The 15,790-nt window shown below is 49.8% G+C and overlaps 1 long non-coding RNA gene and 1 other non-coding gene across 3 annotated transcripts in view; one reads left to right on the plus strand and one right to left on the minus strand.

The window, feature by feature from the left end:
• LOC122231086 overlaps positions 1-15,790 on the plus strand; it is a 204,550-nt gene that overhangs the window by 135,802 nt on the left and 52,958 nt on the right. The gene's annotated exons all lie outside the window — the stretch shown is intronic.
• On the minus strand, positions 4,539-4,673 carry LOC122231611. The gene has a single exon (XR_006208868.1). It is a non-coding gene; the product is annotated as a small nucleolar RNA SNORA1 (small nucleolar RNA).

Raw genomic sequence — 15,790 nt, forward strand, 5'->3', positions numbered from 1 at the left:
TAAGTAGATAATGACAGAGATCAGAAGAAGGTATGCTGGAAAATTCTCTTGGAAATCCAAGGGAGCCAGGGGCTACAACACTGGTCTATCGTGACTACTTCCGAAAGAGAAAAGTGGAGGCAGAGCACCGTTTCGACTCTTTGACTGACATGCTTTCTACTGAGCTTGGTCAGCCTTAGAGGGGTTGTGGTCCAAAGCGTATCTCCCCAAAATTCATATGTTGAAGTCCTACTACCCGGTACCTTGGAATGTGACTGTATTCTGAGACAGGGTCTTTGAAGACGTCATAAAGTTAAAGCGAGGTCATTGGAGCAGACTCCAGTCTAATGTGACTAGTGTCCTTACAAGGAGAGGAGATTAGGACACGGATACGTGAACAGAGGGAAGCCCACGTGAAGACACAGGGAGGAGACGGCCATCGACAAGCCAGGGAGAGAGGCCTCAGAAGAAACCTACTCTGCTGACACCTTGGTCTTAGGTTGCCAGCCTCCAGAATTGTGAGAAGATAAGCTTCTGCTGTTCAAGCCACCAAGTCTGTGGGACTCTGTTATGGCAGCCCTAGCAAAGGAAAAGAAGGGGAAAATGAAGTCTGCTGTTCTTGCCTGCGTTTCTGTCTAGGGCATGTGCCATAAGGCAGACCCATGAGGTCACTGGGCAGTGAGCAGATGGCTCGAGGCCTTCCTGGGCCTCTAGGACTCCCTGGAGTTTAGAGTCCAGCAGGCATCTCATGGTGACCTGGACACAAAGGGCACCATCCAGTCCACGAGCCCCACAACCCATCACCAACTGGTCCCTCCTCTGTCCCTGCCCGTGCTGCCGGCTGGGGGTCCAGAGCCACAAGGGTCATGGCTCCCAACCCTGGGTGAGCTCGGTCTGGAGCGAAGAAGAGTAGTGTGTTTCCTGGATCCTAAGGCGACGTTGATGACAAAATACGTTATCAATTCAGCAACGGTGTTTCAGGAGGCAAGAAATACTCCCAAATTAATGAGAAGCACGGGTTGGTGGAACTATCCCGATTTTAGTAGAGTAAAAATAGGACCACCTGCACGGCTTTGAATCAAGAAAGTGGAGTCGATCAATGGTTAGAGTACCGGGTGCTTTGTGCTGTTACAGGGAGGGTGGTGGGGAGGGTGTGATTGTTCCTGCCTTGGCGGGAGGTCAGGGCCCTAGAGAGGGGACATCTGAGGAGCAGTGTGCCAGGCCGACAAGTCAGGAAGGGTATTCTCAGCAGAGGGAACAGCACCGGCAAAGGGCCAGGGCGTATGCATATCTGCAACCGTGTACACAGAGGAAGAGACTGAGGTGAGGGTGTTCAGACAGAGCAGCCTGTGAAGTGCCTAGAATGCCATGGCCAAAACCCACTTCCGCTAGAGCAGAGGGCGAGCAATGAAGCCTCAGGCCAGGAGGGAGCGAGCCCTGGCCCCGTTCAGAACAGCATTGCAGCCAAACCCGCCCTGGCGGCTCCTCTCCATCAGCAGCTCCCAGAGCGGGAGCACAGGTGCGTGGCAACCAAGAGATGGTCTGTGTAAAGCCACTTGCGAGCTGGTTCTGGAAGGCACACTGAGGATGAGGGAGAGAGGGAAGGAGCGCGTCGGGAGGAAGACGCTCTGAGAGGAAATTGCTCTGCCCCTGCTGAGCACCCTGTGGGGTGTGGGGCAAGTCCCTGCTGCCCTCTGGGCCCCCCCTTCCTCGGGACCTGGTAGTGGAAAACCGTGCGGGTGCAGGAGCCAGCTGCGTGGGTTCAAAGCCAGGCTCTCTTGCTTATGATCTTGCTTAGATCGTGTTGTTAGATCAGATTGCTTAGATCAGTTGGCCGAATTACATAACCTCTGGGTCTAAGTCTTCTCCTATGTGGAATGGGATAATAATGGTACCTGTTCTTTAGAGTTGCTCTGGGGATTGCATGAGATAATACATGCAAAGCACATTCAACGGCGCCTGGCACGCGTGAAACTCCCCAAATCAGCTATTGTGAAAAGTGGTGGTGATGATCATTGGTTGTGTAGGACTAGCTTAGTGGGTTTTAAATCTTAAACCATGGAACCTTTCTTCCAACATGTTTGGAACATCAACGTGCAGAAAAGGTTACATTGAGCTCTTTTTTTTTTTTAATGTTTATTTATTTAGAGAGAGAGAGAGCGAGCGAGCCAGCACAAGGTAGGGAGGGGCAGAGAGGAGAGGCGGAATCCCAAGCAGGCTCCCCACCATCATGGCAAAGCCCGATGCAGGGCTCAGAGTCCCAAACCGTGAGATTATGACCTGATCCAAGATCAAGAGTCAGACGCTTAACCGACTGTGCCACCTAGGCGCCCCAAGCTCTTTTCGTTGAGGCAAGAGACCCTGAGCCCAGACCCTCAGCACCCCCTTCCCCAGAGCTGTCTCCCAGCCCAGCGGGGGCACCTCTGCAGAAGCTTTAGGCTGCAGAAAACCAAGATTGAAAGCAGCTGTCCCAGAGGATCTTTGAGGTCCCCCTCAGCTGCTCCTTTTTATCTATTTCTTCCTTCTGTAGCTTGAGTATACATCTGGAAAAACTATCTATACAGCTCAAAATCATGTTCCAAAAGCATTAGCTGAGCCAGGCCCCGGGAATAGCCCAGTGAGGGCAAAGCAAAGTGGACACGCGAGCAACAATCCTGACTGCAAAGACCCACAGACAACTAAATACCAACCCCACATTTTTTTAAGCCCATAAATTTTTATTTAAGAAAGTTTACATGTTATGATTCATTCCACTGTCCCTCAGAGTCACTTTAGTTCCTGCAAAGTCTGAGTCAACTTATTTTTAAGATAGACCTTTTTGGAGTGCCTGGGTGGCTCAGTCGGTTAAGCATCCGACCGGCTCAGGTCATGATCTCGCGGTTCATGGGTGTAAGCCCCACGTCCGGCTCTCTGCTGACAGCTCGGAGCCTGGAGCCTGCTTCAGATTCTGTGTCTCCCTCTCTCTCCACCCCTCCCCTGCTCACACTCTGTGTGTGTCTCTCTCTCTAAAAATAAATAAACATTAATTTTTTTTAAAAAGATATGCCTTTTTAAAAGATCTCATGTCTCTTGAATAGACACTTCTCCAAAGAAGACATCCAGATAGCCAACTGACCCATGAAAAAATGCTCAACATCACTCATCATCAGGGAAATTCAAATCAAAACCATGATGAGATACCACCTTATACCCGTCAGAATGGCTAACATGAACAACTCAGGCAATAACAGATGTTGATGAGGATGAGGAGGAAGATGATCTCTTTTGCATTGTTGGTGGCAATGCAAGCTGGTGCAGCCACTCTGGAAAACAGGATGGAGGTTCCTCAGAAAACTAAAAACAGAACTACCCTATGATCCAGCAATTGCACTACTAGGCATTTATCCATGGGATACAGGTGTGCTGTTTCGAAGGGACACATGCACCCCCATGTTTATAGCAGCACTATCAACAATAGCCAAAGTATGGAAAGAGCCCAAATGTCCATCAATGGATGAATGGATAAAGAAGTGGTGTATATATACAATGGAGTATTACTCGGCAATCAAAAAGAATGAAATCTTGCCATTTGCAACTACGTGGAAAGAACTAGAGGGAATTATGCAAAGTGAAATTAGTCAGAGAAAGACAAATATCATATGACTTCCCTCATATGAGGACTTTAAGACACAGAACAGATGAACATAAGAGAAGGGAAGCAAAAATAATATAAAAACAGGTAGGGGGACTAAACATAAGAGACTCTTGAGTATGGAGAACAAACAGAGGGTTACTGGAGGGGTTGTGGGAGGGGGGATGGGCTAAATGGGTAAAGGAGCATTAAGGAATCGACTCCTGAAATCATTGTCGCACTATATAGTAACTAATTTGGATGTAAATTAAAAAAATAAAATTAAAAACAGGAAAAAAAAAGTAGAAGAAAAAAAGATCTCATGTCTCTACAAGCTGAAACGCAGAAAGTACATCGCTCTTTTGGCTAGTGATCTAAAATGTATTATTCCTTAAAAAAAATAAATAAATAAAATGTATTATTCCTTGGGGCACCTGGGTGGCTCAATTGGTTGAGCATCCAGCTCTTAATTTCAGCTCAGGTCATGATCTCATAGTCATGAGATCAATGAGCCCCGCATCGGGCTCGGTGCTGACAGCATGGAACCTGCTTGAGATTCTCTCTCTCCGTCTCCCTCTGCCCCCACTCTCTGGCACAGGCACAGTCTTTCTCACTGTCACTCAAAATGAGTCAATATTTTTTAAAACATATTGTTCCAGGGGCACCTGGGTGGCTCAGTCGGTTAAGCGTCCGACTTCAGCTCAGGTCATGATCTCACCGTTTGTGAGTTCGAGCCCCGTGTGGAGCTCTGTGCTGACAGCTCAGAGCCTGGAGCCTGCTTCGGATTCTGTCTCTCTCTCTCTCTCTCTCTCTCTCTCTCTCTGTCCCTCCCCTGCTTGCACCCTCTCTGTCTCTCAAAGATAAATAAACATTAAAAAAAGTATTATGTCATAATACATTTCTAAGATGGAGGTCGTGTTGCTTTCAATTTCCCTCGTGATCTTAGCAAAAAAATTGCAGGTCTCGCTGTCACGGTTGCAAGACATTTACTGAGATGGAAGCATGATCTGTGTCTCAGGTTAGCCCCATTAAGAATTTCTGGACACCGGGACCGACGGTGCCCATTCTCATGGGAAGTGAGGCTTCACCTCCTCAGTTTTTAAGACAAGTTATGTCGACGTGACTGTCTCCGCTGGCCGCGGTCGGCCCTGCCATTGCCCTGAGTGTGGTGCACCGGGGTTGACTCTCCCCTGCTAAGGGGCTGCGTCTTGTTCCTTCACCTCCAATCCCTGAGCACAGGGTCTGCGTGTAGCAGGCGCCCAATAAGTCAACACTGGGTCCATCGGATGGAGTTGAATCTGGACACCTCTATGAGGTCGACTCCAACCTGGGTTCAGCGATGACCCAGACAGCCTTGGATTCTGACCACACAGAAGTTATTGTCAGGGAAGGAAGATAAATAAGTACAAGTGTGACAGAGTTCCTAACTCACTGTTGAGACTTAAAACTCCAAAGCCCAGGATAACTGTTGTGGGGCCCTAGGACGCACAAGAGACAGAGGTTGCTAGGTGGGACCTTTGCTGTGGGCAACAGAGGTTGCTTCAGGATCTGCTAGGTCTGGGCCTTGGAACGACCCTGGAAAACTTTATCTTGAGGTCCTTAAATGGACCTCAAGGACCTCCCCGCTTCCTGGGAGCCCAGAACCCACTGTGCAGCTCAGCCTGACTGTTTCAGCATAAACAGAAGGCTGGCCCCTTGTTGTGTACTTTGTTTTAACTACACGTGCACTTTCCACATTGCCTTTCAACTCGCCGGGCCTTTGCAGGTTACAGTGAAGGAGCCCAGTCCCCAGCCTGTCATCCAGAGCCCATCTTCACTGACTGCTCTCTGCTTTTCCTTCATCTGCTGTCGCTACCCTGGGTCGTTGCTGTTCTCCAAGCACTGCCGCCACTTAACCATCAAGTTCTTTCTGTCTGAAATGCCTTTTCCTGTACCGCTATTCCCTTCCACGCCTACTTAACCCTATTCCTCTTTCTTTTAATGTTGTTTTTTTTTTTTTTTTTGAGTGAGAGAGAGAGGGCATGAGTGGGGCAGGAGCAAAGAGAGAGAGGGAGACACAGAATCCAAAGCAGGCTCCAGTCTCTGAGCTGTCAGCACAGAGCCCGGAGCAGGGTTTGAACTCACAAACTGCGAGATCATGATCTGAGCTGCAGTCGGACGGTTAACCAACTGAGCCACCCAGGTGCCTCTCCTACTCATCTTTCAAAACAATCCCAAATGCCACCTTCTCCAGGAAGCCTTCCTAGATCTCCTCAGTTGAAATCCTATAGTCTATCTCCTGTCCTCCCACAGAACTTAGGTTCTGCTTGGGTTTGAGTTATATCTCTTACTTTGGTCACTATGTTATAAGCTTGACTAGAGCAAAGATTTTTACCTTAGTGGTCTTTGTACCCACATATATATATGGGAGGTCTATGGATTTGGGCTTCAATTTCTCAGTCTTTCTGGGTATGTGAGCTTAGGCAAGTTATCTAATGTACCTTAGTCTTAGCATTCCTGTCCAAAAAATGGTAAAAAAAAACAAAAAACAAAAAACAAAAAACCCTTCCTCATAAGCTTATTGTGAGCATTAAATGAAATGACTTCTATGGTGTAATAATGAAAATGACATAATAATCATGAGAGCTAATATTGATTAAGTACTCGCTTAGGCACTGATCTAAACTCTTTACCGTTCGTTTAAAACATGGATTTGCAGAAGTTGCAAAATAGTACAGAGTTCCCTCACACCCTCCACCTGGTTTTCTCCAGTGGTTACATCTTACATAATTGTAGTACAGTATAAAAAATAGGAAACTGACATCCTTATGATGGCGTGTGAGTGTGGTTATACTTGTTTTATCATTTGTGTAGATTTGTGGGACCACCACCGCAATGACGATGCAGATCTATTCTGTCTCGGCAAGGATCTCCCTTGTGCTACCCCTTTATAGGAATACCCAGCCTTCTCCCTTCTTCCATCCCTAACTTCTGGCAACAATTCGTATGTTCTCCATCTGCAGAATTTTGTCGCTGCAACAGTGTTATCTACATGGAATGACATAGTACGTGACCTTGTAAAACTGGATTTTTTTCACTCAGCGTAATCTATCCAAGTTGTTCTGTGTACCAATAAATAGTTCATCCCTTTGTTGTTGCTGAGTAATATCCCAGGGTATGGATGTACCATAGTTTAACCATTAAAGGACTTCTGGGTTGTTTCTAGCTTGGGCTATTCCAAATAAAGCTGGGTATATAGATTTTATTTGAACGTAAGTCTTCATTTCTCTGGGATGAATGCCCAGGAGTACAGTTGTTAGGTTATATGACAAGGATATGTTTAGTTTTTTAAGAGTCACCTGTTTCCCAGAATGGCTGTACCATTTTATATTTCCTCCAGTGACTCCGTTTTTTCACATCTTTCCCAGCATTTGGTGTTATCACTATTTTTTATTTTAGCTGTTCTAACATGTGTATGGTGGCATCTCATCAGGGACTTAGTTTTCATTTCCCCAATAGCTAGTGATGTTGCGTATCTTTTCAGGTGCTTATTTTCCATCTATATATCCTCTTTGGTAAAATGGCTTTTCCTGTCATTTGCTCGTTTTCTAATTGAATTGCTTGGTTTTTTAATGCGGAGTTTGGGGAGCCCTTCTATATGCTAGATATGAGTCCTTCGTTAGCTATGTGGTTTGCACCACTTGCTTGTGTAATCCTCATAACATTCCCATGAAGAGGACACGAAGATTGTTTCTATTTACTAGATGAGGCAGTCGAGGCACCGAGCGGTTATTCTGACGCCCGGCACACAGCAGACGTTTAGTGAATAATCACGGGGAGCTTTACACAGATGGAGCTCAGACTAAGGCACACACAACTCATGGTGCTTTTGTGGAAATAGTGGGGCAGCTGGAGATAAGATAAGAAGATGCAGGTTGAAGCCGCAAATAGGGGACTTAATACCTGGCTGCAGGCCCATTTGACAGGCTGAGAAGTTGAGGTACAACAATTAAAATCGACTTCCGTCTGTCCAGAAGTCCCAGTAAGCCTGCTAAGACTGTTCCTTCTTTCCATCGACATCCTATCCCTCTCCTAAATTGCAAGTTTAATGCACAGCCGGCCAGTATCCACCTCAGGGTCTTGTTTCTAAGGGAGGGGGTTTCTCCCATGCCTGCCCTTTCCAGGGTGCTGGGAGGCCGCCTGCTGTCATGGGAGGCACAGGGCCGGGAGTCAGAGTGCCTGGGGCTGGTCCCAGCCTGCTGGTGACTAGTGTGGAAACTGAGTGCTGTACTTTCCTGAACTTTCCATCTGCACATCTGTCAAATGGGAGAAATAACAGGTGCTAACTGGCAGGGCTCTCCCCTCTCTATGGGTTTCTGTGTAAGCTTTCTATGTAACCTTGACCCAAGAGCTTAAGATTTCTAAGCCTCGGTTTCCTTATCTGGAAAATGGGGACAATCACAGTTCCTACCTCAGAACATCTGGGCAAAGATTATATGAGACGATGCATATCAAATATTTACACAGATCCTATCTCAAGAGGAATATACTTCATACAAACTAATGCTTATTGAGCACTGACTTTGTGCCAGATCTGCTTGTCTTAAGTTGGGCTCATCCAAAATAAGATTAGGCACCAGAAAAGGGTATAGATGCAGGAAGTTTATTTGGGAGGGGATCCTACGAAACAGAGTGAGAGAGGGGCAAGGAGACGAGGAAGGGAGTGCTTCCATGGGCCAGTGGGGCTCAGCCCCACTGGGCACCCTCTGAGAGACTGGGGGGGATACTCAGACTTTTAATTTTTTTTTAATGTTTATTTTTGAGACAGAGAGAGAGAGAGAGAGAGACAGCATGAGTGGGGGAGGGGCAGAGAGAGAGAGAAGGAGACACAGGATCTGAAACAGGCTCCAGGCTCTGCGCTGTCAGCACAGAGCCCGACGCGGGGCTCAAACTCGGGAATGGCGAGATCATGACCTGAGCCAAAGTCAGACGTGGAACCAACCGAGCCACCCGGGTACCCCTGGGGGGGATATTCAGAATCCCTGCACTGAGGAGTCCTCATCGGCTGAGAGCTGCTCCTGGGGTATTAATTCCACCACACTGACACTCGCCTTGGGCTCGCGCTAAGTGTGTCCCACAGCCAGAGAGCACCCTCAGGAGAGTGACTCAGGATGCTGTTGGCACATGCTGGGAAACTGGACTACCTCCAAGGGGACATGGGTGGTGCTGGTGGCCTGTGCTCCACTGCTTCAACCACTTAAAATGTTAATCCATTCAGGGCCTACATCAATTCTATGAAATGGGCACGATCTCTATCCCCATTACAACCCAGCTCCCAAACACGCTAAAGAAACGCAACCTTCCACAAGGCAATGCTAATCCTTGCTCTGTGCAGTGAGTGCACTCTAAGATTTTCTGGTCTTCTTGTTTGTTTGTTTGTTTGTTTGTTTAATCATGTTATTTTTAAAATGCTATTTGTCGGGGCACCTGGATGGCTCACTCGGTTCTGTGTCGGACTCCTGACTTCGGCTCAGGTCAGGATGTCACAGGTTCGTGAGTTCGAGCCCCGCCTCTGGCTCTGCACTCAGCCTGCTTGGGATCCTCCCTCTCTCTCTATCCCTCACCTGTTCACACTCTGTCTCCCTCAAAATAAATAAACTTAAAACAGTCTTTTAAAATAATAAGGAGGAAAACATTTTTAAAAATTTAAAAACTGCTATTTATTACCCACTAAACTGGTTTCATAATCCAGTAATGGGCTGCAATCCACGGTTTTGTAAAAAGCCGGTGCCCTAACATTCTGTTTACTAGGACAATGTTGATGGCAGTGATGATGTCATAGGCTGGCATCAGGCCCGGTGCCCAGAAGGTGCCCAGAGAATGTTGGTTTCCTTGCTTGCCTTCCTGGCAAACCAGAGCCTGCGAGCAGCTGCCTTCCAGGCTTGCAGACAGAGGCTTGGGCTGGCCCCAGCGTGTCTCCTGCTCTGACCCAGACTTGCCTCAGTGGGGTCTACACAGCCCCCTCCCTGGAGATGGGCACCATCTTGGGCTGTGACCTTCAAGACACCAGCTCCCCAGAAGCCAGCCCCTCCTTGGGAGGCGAGGTTATGCCCTGTCCCCATGATGCTGTCACTTCCTTCCCCTGAGTCTTTCTGAGTGGAGATTGTTCCCCTAATCAGGATGGAGACGCAGCTCATTACAAGCTGGTGAGGCAACGGCTCTGTGCTCCCGGCCCGAGACAGGCTGTCTGGGAGCTTGGCCAGCTTCCCGCTGCCCCGAACACCAGGGCAGTGGCCTCAGAGCTGAGCCAGCCCTCTGGGTTTGTTTGCCCCCTTCCCAAGGGACAGAGGCAGACAGACACTCTACTGAGACCTCCATGGCTTCCACTGCTGCACAAACTCTGCCATGCTCAGATGATGAGTTTGCTGCTTCTGAGAGCATCCGAACAGCTCCTGTAATAACAGCTGGCATTTACTGGACATTTGTCGTGTGCCGAGCACTGTACAGAATGCTTTATATGCAGCATGCTGTGTAGTCGTTATCGCAAACCCGCTAGATAGGCATGATTAGCCCCACTTTGCAGATGTAGAAACTAAGGCATGGAATGTTTTGGTAACTCGACAAGCTCTCCAGTCGACTAGAAGGGGGCCACATCCAGCTGTCCCCACTGACGCCGCACCTGCCTCATATCGCCATGTTGCCTGTGAGAATGCGACCCAACGTTTCCCCGTCCTTCTGGGTTCCAACCTTGGCTTCCCTCTCTGTAGCGGCCAGGTGAGTTCCCACAGGTGACATCACTTCTCTGAGCCCGGTACCCTCATCTCTAAAGCAGTTCCTCATGGCACGTCCTTCCTAAGGTTGCTAGGAGGAATAAATGAAATCGTGTGTACACATGCATCTCTTGGCCCTCGAGACAAGTTAGAGGTGCTCAGTGAATCTATTTATAAAAGAGCCAACTCAGCTCTTTTCCCACTGACTTGACAATAGCCTGCGGCCCTTTCCCAAAGGCATGATGTCACCATCCCCAGGGGGACGGCAGCCCATCTAGAAACCTCCATGTGCTCCTCAGCTTCTCCCGTTCGAGCCTTGTCTCGCTCCGCTGCCTGGCCGTACTGACCTTCCCGGCAGAAACCTCCAGAATGACTAAGATCTCTTGGAGGACTGTGAAGAAGCCGTTCGTTTTCTCTAACAACAGACCCCTCCGCCCGGGGAACCCGGGGGCTGGAGCGGTGGCTGCAGAGCGGTGGTGCTGAAATCCTCGTTAGCTGTGGTTTAATTACTGCCTGCAATATAGGTTTTTAATAACCGTGAGTCCCAATTAGTTGCTCGTTACTTCAGAAATAATTACCGATAGTGGCCCTTTGTCTTTGTTGTAATTCCCGCTTCATTCTCAAGCTGCAGGAATCTGAGTGAAAAACTTGGGGGTTCCGGGGGTGTGTGAGGAATGTTTGCACAGAACCGTCGGTGTGGCTAGGGTGCATGCACCTGTCTGAAAGGGCCATCCCTGACCCCTGAAGACACCTCTGGAGTCAGGGAAAAGCCCGGGGCCTTTATCGTGAGCAAAGGATGGAGATGGGGTTCTGCTGTCGAGGGCAAGTGGGTCTGAGACATGCCGCCCTCCTCACAGAGAGACCACAGAGCTTCCGGCTTCCGGTTGTGAACCGTGCCTGTGCCCTGCCCTTCTGCGGCCCCGGGGGGCCGGCCTCCGGTCACTAACCACAGCAGCGACAGGCACAGCCGGATGGCAGAGCTGCTTTCCAGTGCAAGCAGGGGCTGTGCCCGTTCCTTTGCGGGGACAGAGCCCCAGTCTCAGCCACGCTTCTGGTCTGCCATCTATCCGGGCCTTTCTACCACACCGAGGTGAACTTGGGAATGCCGGGGGGACCTCAGAGCTCTCACTGCACCTGTGGCACGCACAGCCATCAGCCATCCGTGCTCCCTCACAGCTGTGCACAGGTAAGGCCATCGCAGCTTTGTTCTAGGCACGACGGTCTCCTGGCTTCCGGGAATCCTTCTTTGGTCTGACCCGCTTTCATGCTGCTTTGCCTTTTCAACTTTTGGTCTGTTGCACTTGTGAGAACGTTGTAGTGCCGGGGAGCTATTGTCTACTAAAGCCGTGTGGTAACTACAGGTAACGCATCGGGTACTCAGGATACGCCAGCTCCTTTTCCAGGTGCGTTAGACATACTGACTCATTCAATCCTCGCAGACAACTCTCTGAAGTGGGTACGTTTATTATCATCAGCTCCGATTTGCAGATGGGGAAACGAAAGCACACAGAAAGGTCAAGCATTTGCCCAAGGTCACCCAGCACATCAGTGGCAGAGCTGGGGTATCCCTTCACAGGAGGTTTGGCTCCATAGCCAAGCTTTTGCCCAGTAGGTCATCCTTCCTCCGACTGGAAGAGCCTGAACCCCTGGAACTGGGGGCATTGCAATGCAAATACCCCCCACCCCCCATATTTTCTTTAGTCAGTTCTGAATAATACATTCAGATATACTCTATAAATATTAATATGAATAATATATAATATATTCTTTCATGGCCAGGGTTTTTTTTTTTCTTTTTTAAAAAATCCTTGTGTTGCTTTTTCACTCCGACTGCGTTCCCTGAAAGCTTCTCCCCATGTGGACCTTCCAGGGCACTTCCAGCCAGATGACCTCCATTTCCAGTGTTTCTACAGCTTTATTCGTCACGAATAAAATGGGCAGGGAACCTTTGGGACCCAGCCCCGGGACTGTGACTTCAGCGGCCCTCATTCTGAGGTGACACGGTCCCCCTTCCCCATCATTCTGGCCAGCTCTCAGCCCTTTTCAATGTGTCCTGTCCCCGTTCCCTCATGACCGTCTTGTCAGGGGAAGAAGCCACGTTGCTGAGCCAGTGATTTTCTTTTTTCCACCATGTTCTTTGGTCTCCTTCCTCCTGAGTGTCCTTTTCAAGGAAATTGCAAACCGTTTGTCTGGAGGAACCTGCTGAAAATTCATCCTGTCTCTTGCTTTTTCTTTTTGCCTCCCGTTCATTGAATCGTTGAGCCCACATCGCAGTGCTGTCTTACGGTTCATAAGCTGGGCTCTTCTGTGTTTGGAAGTTCATTTGGAAAACGGTGTCCAAGAGGCCGAAATGCTCCACTTCATCCCCGACACAAAGGGGCCGTTTGAAGGTGCAAAGGGCCTGGGATTAAGTAAGTAAGCAAACAAGCATGGCCTTTGAGTAGAGGAGTATGGGCGGGTGGGGAGAAAAGAAAATGGCCTCATGAAACCGTGCCTCAGTTTATTTAGACCAGAGGGGCTCATTTGTGCGCGTTCTACACTCATGTCCCAGAGCTTCAAGGAATGCCCCTGTGTGCTACTCTGTAGGCACCGGGGATCTTGCCAGAATCCCTTGATGACCAGCCTTTTTGAAGTGTCGAGTGAAATGTGGGCTGAGGGGCTGTTCTGCTTGAGAATCAGTGTGAGGGGAACCTGGTCCAGGTGCCCTTACTGGGAGTTGCCCCTTCTGTCCGAGGGCTTATCTGTGCCTCTCCTCTCTCTAGCTCTTCCCCTGACAGCATCCAGAAACATCACAAGCCTCAACAGGTGATATCTCTTCTTTTCCTCTCTCTCCAAACTGATCCGCGTCGTGTCTTAGCTTCGTCCTCCAAACAGACCCCGAGGGAGGGATGGCCATGCAAGTTGTTGATTTGGGAAGTGATCCCATGGGCTATTTATTCACTGATTCACATGCCTCAGGATGCTCCTGGGGTGTGAGCACCCCAGCGCTACCGGCCTGCCCTCTTCAATGGTCTAGCATCCCCCTCAGAGAGAGAGAGAGGGAGAGAGAGAGAGAGAGAGAGCGCCTCCATGCAGAGGGGCACTGTTACCATTGTGAGTGACCGCTAGGCCAGGCCAACAGCGATGCCTGGATGTCAACAGCATCTGCTACAGCAGCCAGATGGTCTAACACCACCACGAGTGTGGAACAAAACAATAACCATGGCCAGTATTTACCTCTAACTGCTAACCAGCTATGTGTATATTAACCTTACCGGCCCCCAAAACCTCAGAGATAGGACTGCTGTCATGGATTCTGGAACCGGAATAAGTAGGTTCAAATGTCATCTTTTCGGCTGAGCGGTTGGTTGTGTGACTCAGGCAAGTTACCGAGCCTCTTTAAGCCTCAGTTTCCACACCTGCAAAATGGGGATAACTATAGTACTTATTTCAGAGGGTTGTGTTGATGCTCAAAATCGCTGACACATATAAAAGCACTTGCAACAGGGGCGCCTGGGTGGCTCAGTCTGTTAAGCGTCGGACTTCAGCTCAGGCCATGGTCTCGCGGTCCGTGAGTTCGAGCCCCGCGTCGGGCTCTGTGCTGGCAGCTCAGAGCCTGGAGCCTGCTTCGGATTCTGTGTCTCCCCCTCTCTCTGCTCCTCCCTGGCTCGCGCTCTGTCTCTGTCTCTCAAAAATGAATAAACGTCTTAAAAAGTTAAAAAAATAAATAAAGGCACTTCAACAGTAGCTGGCATATGTTAAGTGTTCAATAAACCCTAACCATTGGTGTCATGCTACAGACAAGAACTTTGAAGCTCAAGGAGGTTATTATGAGCTGAAGGTTGTGTAGCCATCAAACGGTGGACTCAAGGCCTTAACTCGGGCCTTCTGCAGCAACAATCACCACTTTCCTACTCTGCCACATGACCTTGTAATCATTTATGTGTGAGGAAGCACTTTATAAACTGTAAAGTGCTCCCTAAATGCTTTGGTTATGTGCTGACTCTGTCTCAGTCCTTGTAACAGCAGATACAGTCTTGTTCGCTCAAGAGCTCTCGTCTGGTTTTTGAACTCTGCTATCTGTCATCGCTCCACAGCTGGCACTGGGCGCGGAGCCTGGCTGGACGTCAGCTAAGCGGATGAGTTGCCAGAGGCCCCAGGACAGGCCCCGCTCACACCTCCCGTCAGAGCTCCCACCTTGGAACTTCTGTCCGAGTCAGGCCCTCCCCACCACTTGCCCCCGATGCTGTCTCTGTCCCACTCCGCACTGTCTTCTGCCTGCTCCAGGGATCGCCGTCACCCACGCCACGGCCTCCGTAGTGTGGTATCTCCTTCCCCTTGCCTCCCCCAGCAGCCCTCCCCCCCCCGACCACCGCCCCCCACCCCCCCGGGCTCAGAGCATCCCTCTACTTTCTCCAACCCCTACCCCGACATGTGCTCCATCACAAGCTCCTCACGAGCTGCTCTCTCCCCACCCTGACCCCAGGTTCAAGGGCAGAGATGGGTGGCATTCATTCCTTTCTTCATCTGTTTGTCCACTGTGGTTCCAGCCACCGTATCCGTTTGGGTAATTGACTAGGAAATGGGGACCCACACATGGAGATCATTGCATGACTAGAAGAGCTCAGTCTACAGGGAGACTGGCATGCGAACACCACTGGCGATGACAACGAATCTTGGTGGGGACCCAGAGCTGAAGGCGCCCCAAATCTCGGGCCTTCTGTCTCCACGAAGTGGAGTCAAGGAAGCCCTTACAGAGGTGACACTGGAGCTCGGCCATTAGATCAGGATTGATTTGGTTGGAAGGAAAAGCAGTTTTCTCAAGGAAAAGCCAGGTCGAGGGAAAGTGGGGTGGGGAGGTGGATAACAGAGAAGTACAAGGGAGCCTTTGGAAAGCAACGAGCAGGACCTTCCCTCTGGGAGCCAGAGAGTCGTCATGACCCCTGGTCTCCTTTGTCGCTGGTGTCCATCCTGCACATCTCTGCTCATCTCCCTTTCCCTGTACGACCCCATGTGTCCCAGCTCTGAGCCTGGATGACCTTACTCCATCAGCGCCCGCCCTGTGGCCTCACCATGCAGTTCCCAATGCCCGTGCCACTGTCCGGCCCAGCCTGGGCCACCTGCCTATCCTTGGTCCAATCAGCTTTGGCCAGGGAAGCAGGGGCATCTAAGTGCAGAAAGGTCACCTCAGACCCAGCACGGCTGGGAGCCCAGGACTGCATCTGTACAACAGTCTTGAAGGGGAGCATGCGAATTTCCTGTGGCTGTTGTAACAAATAACCACAAACTTGGTGTCTTAAAACGACAGGAGTTTATGCCCTCACCGTTCTGGAGGCCAGAAGTCCAAAATCAAGGTGCTGGCAGGTGTCTGGGACGTGTCTGTTCCATGCCTCTTCCAGCTTCCGATGGCTCTGGTGTTTCTTGGCTTGGGGCCACAGCACTCCAGTCTCTGCCTCTGTCTTCACATCGTCTT

Source organism: Panthera tigris, chromosome D1 (genome assembly GCF_018350195.1).
Source record: "Panthera tigris isolate Pti1 chromosome D1, P.tigris_Pti1_mat1.1, whole genome shotgun sequence".
Classification (NCBI taxonomy): domain Eukaryota; kingdom Metazoa; phylum Chordata; class Mammalia; order Carnivora; family Felidae; genus Panthera; species Panthera tigris.